Here is a 6,938-nt window from a genome sequence, read left to right as displayed (position 1 = left end):
GACACCCCCGCGGTGTTGATCCGCGCGAGCCGCGCCTGGCAGCCCACGAGCCCCAGACGTGGCAGTCCCCGTCCCATAGGCCGCGTCTGGCCCGCAGTACAAAAGGCAGCACGCCGGCATCTTGGACTGTCGCCGGTGTCCTTGTCGGTGTGGGTGGACTGCCCGACCTCGGGCTGGAGAAGAGGGTCTGTGCTTGGGAGGCTGTGGTTTGGGCGAGTCCCTGGAAGGCCCCGAGCCCAGATGGGATCCAGAAATGATGAAGACGACCAAAAGTTTTGGCGTTTCTAGGACTGAAAAGAAGGAGCAGGCGTTGTTTGGCTCGTTTGCACTTCCCTGTGTGCCAGGCACAGATTTGGGTGTCTTCGCACTTCACGTAGCTGTTGGTGATAAGTCGCGTTCTCTCCATTTTACAAGCGAGGAAACTGAGGCTTGAAGTGGTGCTGTGGCCGGTTAAGGCCGGTGCGTGCACACTGGCCTCTCCCTCCCCTGGGGCGGGAGCTCACTGCGCTCGAGTTAGGCCAGGGTCGCAGACCTGACCATTGACAAGGTAGCGTTGGATGACAGTGGATTCTCCTTTGTAACCCAAAGTCTTGTCGTGTCAGCCACTACACTGCCAGGCCTTATTCTCACAATTCCAGGCGAGAGAGGGCTGGATTTCCATTTTACATTTGAAGAAAAAATGGGGTTCTCCAGAGAGCAAGTGCTTTCCTGGTGGCCCCACGGCGGGTGTCAGAGCCCCGATTCTAACACTTGCAGGTTATTGCTCATTTCAGTACTATCACAGCTTCCTTTTATTTAGATGTGGTTATTAAGGACACACTTAACCTTGCACTAATTCAGCTCCCACGCCTCCTTCCCCGAAGACTTTCCAAAAATTTTCCTCAAGGTTTCTGCGTAGGCACTGTTACTGGTCATGCCTTGGCGCACGTCATGTGTAATGTGCTTTGACTTCCTAGTTAGTGACCATAAGCAAGTTGCTTAACCTCTCAGACTCAGTGCCCTTATCTATACGGGGGATAATGGTGCCTACTTTTTTGAGTTGTTGTGAGGATTAAATGTGATTAAAACCCCTTAGCTCGTTGCTTGGCATACAGTTAGTGCCCCGTTGCCAGGCTTGTACTGAGTGTTGAATATTTGTTGAATAAAAGAGAGGAGCATGACTTCGGAGAGCTAGCTGTAGATTTTGACCTGGGCCTTAATCTTAGCTTTCCGCTCAGTAGTACTAGCATATGATCACGGATGTATCACTTCTCTGAGCTAGTTTCCTTATCTGTAAAATGAGTTTTTAGGATTAGAGATTACTTTTAAAGTAGCTGGCATATATTAGGCACTCAGTAAATGGCAGTTATTTAAAAGATGTAAAACTTTAGATTCTAAAAATTTCTTGGAATTAAAGCTACATTTTAAAAAGTTTTTGCTCTTTATGTTAAACTTTATGGCTGTGTGTGTCAGCCATTCAACAGAATTTGGGGTGCTTTTACAACTGATTTTTATCAGTATTAAATATCTTTCCATAATTTTAGTAAGATATACTGTACTTCAAGTTAAAGCAAATAGAATATGTTGAAATAAGGGCTATTGAGAGATGCTTCATTTTTTTTAAAGGCTTGAAACATTTGTATGTGATTAAATGCCTGTTACGGCTGGAGACAGCAATGCACAAATAGAGGTCTCAAAGATGGTCTACTTTACTTTTTAAATACTTTTATTCTAGACTGTTTTAAACATGTACACTATAGAGTAGTATGTTAAGCCTTAATATACCTATCAGTCAATGTCACCAATAATCAGCAATTTTGTTTCACCTGTACCTTCTCCACCAAGTTATTTTGAAGCAAATCTTAGACATCATATTTCACCAGTAAAATTTTCACTATAACTAGTCCTCTTAACTGAAGTAGTAAGGGCAGGGGTTTTGTTTTTCTCCTAAGTGCTTCTGTGCAGTGTTGGAGTACTTTATTTCCTGTTCATAGCATACCCTCAGTTACCTGAAACGGTCTTGCTTTGAAGGAAATTCAAGTTTTTCTTATTCACATTATTGATTTGTATAAAAACATGTTAGCTTGTCAAAAGTGAGGTGAGGGGTTTTGTTTGTTGTTTTTTTTTTAGGTGAATTTCAGAGATTGCTTTATGGTTGAGGAAAGGAAATTGACCAATCATTTTGATTAGATTCGAGTATTAGAGTGACTCCTGAAGTTTTGTGTTCACTTGACTGACAGATCAAGTAGTAATCCACTTTACTGGGCCTATAAGCAAATCAAAATGCTTCTTCTGTTCGAGTTTCATGAAGGCAGGGACAGTGTTGTTGTTTTTTGTTTTTTAAGCATTACTACATTATCAGATCTAGCATGAGGCTTTGTGCTTAGTAGATGCTCAACAAAGATTTTTATATTGGAATCACAAAAGCAGCCTCTCTGGTGTTTTTAATAAGATACCTTGCACGTTAAAAAAAAAAAATCTCAACAGTGAAGATTAGAATTTAAATAACCCGAAATGTTTAGTGGGCTGCTTTTCTCCTGTGTTGTCTTGAGTCAGTTATGTAAAAATTACACAAAAACATCATATATTCTAAGGAGTAGAATAAAATAGCTATATAACAGTTGTGAAAGGATTAGTCAGACAGTGCATAAATTAACACAGTAAGAAGCCAGACTATAAAAACAACAACTGGAAATGTCATTGATCGTTGGGGTGTTTTTTTGTTTATTTTTTTTAGACTGATCATATGATTGACTTCCTATGTTCCCCAGATTATTGGTAAATGTGGAAGTTCTATTGGAAATATTATGAAAGAGAGTTCTTTTGTTTTGGCTTATTTTTAACTTGTTTTAAATCAGAATTGCATATAAAATGCTTGAAATATTTAAGTCCTTTATTTTTTTTCTACTTTGAATATTTTAAAATAGTACATGCTCATTATACTGTCAGTGCAGAGATGGATAAAGCAAGTTAATTTCTCTCTTCCCTTTTTCTGTTCTCAGCCTGTGTGTTCATTTTTTACAATTTGATGTGTATTCTTCCATATTATGTGCATGTAGGATTGAAGGGTGTATGTTTGTTTAAAATGGGTTATGCTATTGCATCAAACTCTGTACCAAGCTTTTTTTTTTTTTTAATCCACTTAAAATCATGGCTATTATTTCCTGGTTAATACATATATTTCTAAATGGTTTTTAAACTAGATGTGTATTGTTTCATAGTACAGCTGTACTTTATTTAGTCATTTCCCTGTTGATAGTTTAGATTGTTTCTAGGTGTGTTTTGTTTGTTTGTTTGCCGTAAAAATGCTGCATTAAATGCATTTGAACCTGTAACCTTGTAGACTGAAACTTTTATTTCTGTAGACTAATTTTAAGTGGATTTCTTGGTCAAAGAATGATTTGGATTTTTTTGAGGGTCTTTTTTTTTTAAGATTTAAAAATATATACCGATTACTTCCCAAAAATGTTGTGGCTGTTCATACTTCCACAAGCAAAGTGTATGAAAGTGCCTAACTTCATATCTCTACCTTGCACATTTCAAAACTGGTCATTTATATGTCTGTATATTTTATTTGAAAAGATGTCTGATTCAGTATATGAAAACCGTGCAATTCTATATCTGTCATAATTATGATTATATTTAATAACCATTTAGATCTATATGTATTGGCCTGGGAAAACATTCATAATTTCTTTTAAGTGAAAAAAGCATGCTGAACCATTTTATGCAATAGCAAACTCCATCTAAAAAATGTACTTCTCACCTTAACAGTGGTCTGTTTTATGTTAAAGAGATGAGGTTGAAAAATCCTGTTAAAGCAATATGAAGCATAGTTAATATTTAAAACAGGCCACACAACAATTGTGTGTTTAATTATACATTTAGTAAACATTTCTCTTGATAGCCAGGAAGTTTTGAGCTAAATTTTACATGCACAGATAGTAAAACTATTACCTTAATTTTTTAGTATAATTATCCTCCATCTTTCTCTAATTTTGAGTTTTTGCTTTTATCAGTCTACATATTTATATAACTTTAATAAGCTACCTTAAAGAAAGAAAATCAGGTTCTTTGGAACTAGGTCTGAAATCAAGTTCCAGCTCTGCCATTTACTAACTTTGTAACACTGGCCAAATGCGAATTTCTTCAAACTTCTGTTTATTCAGTTTTACATAGACATAATAATGATTTTGCAGAGTTGTGAGAATTAACTAAGAATTATGTAAGATAATATAAGGAAAAATGCAGATCATCATATGGTATACTCTCAACAAATGTTATTTCCATTCAGAAACTTTTTAAAGTAAATATATGAATTATTACTAGTATTATCATTTACCCATACCTATAAGTCCTGATTACAGTGCATCCTCTAAATGTCATCATTTAATACTGTTTATTCAGAATATTAAATTAGAACCAAGTGAGTGGACTGAGAAAGATTTGTGTCCCAATGTACCACTATAGGGCTTCATAGATGTACTCAGCAGGTATATCTCATAACTGTGGAGGAGGGATGATGGTGTTGTGGTTAAACACAAAAGTCAAAACAGTCTAAGTTTAATGGAGACTTGACCAATTAGCTCTGTGACCTGGGCATGTTACTTGCCTCTTTGGTCTTTCCTCATCTGCAAAATGAGGGTTATTGTCACTATTTTATAAGGATGGTAGTAAGACTTAAATGCGATTGCACATTCCTGGCATATATTAAATGCCTAGTAAGTGATAACTGTAACAGTTGTGTTTGTTATTAGTTTACAAGTTGTTCATATATTTAATGATACCTGTCGTCTGAATGTAGTGCTCTTTTTCCCCTAAAGAAATCAAAGACATTAAACATGATCTATATGATTTGAACTTTATTCAAATGCTTTTTGTAAAACCTGAAAGTGCATTTTAATAATACTAGTAGTTGTGCACAAGTTATAGAATATTACCAAGGTTTTTTAATTAGTGGAGATTATAGTATTGAGAAAGTTGGACTCATGCTTTCAGAGCATTTGAACTAGATTAACATTTCTAATGCTTTTTTTTTTTTTTTTTACTTTTGAACAAGTGAAGCAAAGGCACCCCTTAATAGGGAAAAAACTTTTTTCCCCCTTCCAAAGCTGGTTGCTAGTTACAAATATATTTCTCATCACTTTTAACAGTGGTTAGTTTCATGTTCAAGAAATGAGGTTGGGAAATCCTTGCTTTAAGCACTGTTAAATATTTAATATGCAACATATAGATCATGTATCATAGAAATGTACACTTGAAACCTATATGATCTTATTAGCCAATGTCACCCCAATAAATTTAATAAAAGAAAAATAAAAAATAAAAGAGGCCACTTGAATATAGTTCTACTGCAAATACATAATTTTGAGTGAATGCTATCAATAAACTATAGGAATATATTTAAACCTAGTTAGTATCTTACCTTAGAGTAAGAAAAGGAGAACATGTTGTTTCAGTAGCTACAGTGCTAGATATTTTCTGCTTTCCTTATCTACTGAAATGAGTAAATTTGAGTCATTTTTCTTTAACTCTGCTTTCAGGGTTTTTATTTTAATTTTTAAGAAACTTGAACTAGAAAATTATGTAGTGAAGTAGAGACAGCAAAGGTATTAGATATGAAATAATCATTCTTTTTTATTTGGAAATAGTTGACAGCAATTAATGCTTGGTAATTTTAAAAAACATTTTCCAAATGAGTCATCTTAGTAGATGTTTGATTAATGAATACTTCTGTGATAATTAGCTAGTATACAAATTAGTATGACTAGAATTGGGTTATAATTTCATTATTAGCTTTTAGAGCATTTCAAATAGAAATTGATATTGTTAGAAGCCATAGCTTTAACATAAAATGGAAGGAAGCATGTACAGCTACAACTTTCAATAAGAACAGGGAGAAAAGAAACAGGAAATCAGAAGGGGAAGAACATTAGAGAAACAGTAAGCTAAAGGTTACTAAGTTATTATTTTCCCCCAAGTTTGAATGGGTGAAAGAAGAGTTAAAAATTACTTAGAAGAAAAGCATCTGGAAGGAGTGCAAGTTGAGACGGTATAATCTTTAAATACCATTTTTATTGAGAGGTTATTTTTTTCTTTGTGTTTGGGATCTTGTTCAGAGATCTAGTGAATAATTCAGACCAATTTTTGCCTCAGGACCAAGTTCATTTTTAAAAATTTTGAGTCCCCAGTGTCTGAAAAAAGGGAATTAGTTAGGGTGATGATCAGAATCAGAGTTAATCTAACTAGAAAAACCCCCTTTCCTAAAAGAACTGGTTAAGGGAGTTTTCTGTGATGTCAAAGACTGATTATAAATGTGTTAAAACAAGTCAAGCTGGAATGGGTAGCAGGGCCTCCACTTTTGTTGAATGTAATTCCTACAACTAAGAGAGGAGACTATATTGTATGAAATGATTGTCCAGTAATTTATAACTTTCTCTTCTCTGATAACAATAATTCATTTATTTTACATATATACTTTTTCTATAGGTTATATAGAAATTTTATTTGAAATACATGTTTCAGTTCTTCAGTCATACCAAATGTATAGCTTAGGTAATGTGACAGTTGGCCAAAACAGTAAAAACCAGATTAAAAAAATTACTGGAAATTCAAATTTTTTAAAATGAAGGTTAAACCTTCATATATATAAAGAATTTTTATCTTTGCTTAAACTGAAAACTGGTTTTAGAATAATTTTATTGGAAGTTATTACCAGTATTAGAATTCATCTCTTCTCTAGCACCTAACAGTATCTGACACATTCAAAGCGTTCATTTGAATAAATTGGAGTTGTTTTTTAACTTATTAAAAGTAGAGAAATTAGAATTCTTTAGGGTAAGTCTATCTGAAGTTATGGAATGGGCTTGCTGGGGTCCAGCCCCAGCAGGTCCAGGGGTCCCCAAAGGTGTGGACGGAGTCGGCGAAGAAGGAATGACATGGAGACAGCTCAGTTGATC

General features: G+C 35.0%; 1 protein-coding gene across 1 annotated transcript in view; it reads left to right on the top strand.

Annotated features, from left to right (window-relative positions):
* Window positions 1–6,938, top strand: part of RAB14 (RAB14, member RAS oncogene family) — a 23,307-nt gene that overhangs the window by 751 nt on the left and 15,618 nt on the right. The window lies entirely within an intron of this gene.

Source organism: Myotis davidii, unplaced genomic scaffold (genome assembly GCF_000327345.1).
Source record: "Myotis davidii unplaced genomic scaffold, ASM32734v1 scaffold964, whole genome shotgun sequence".
NCBI lineage: Eukaryota > Metazoa > Chordata > Mammalia > Chiroptera > Vespertilionidae > Myotis > Myotis davidii.
Note: the sequence above shows the minus strand (reverse complement) of the source record. Positions and strands in the feature narration are given on the sequence as shown.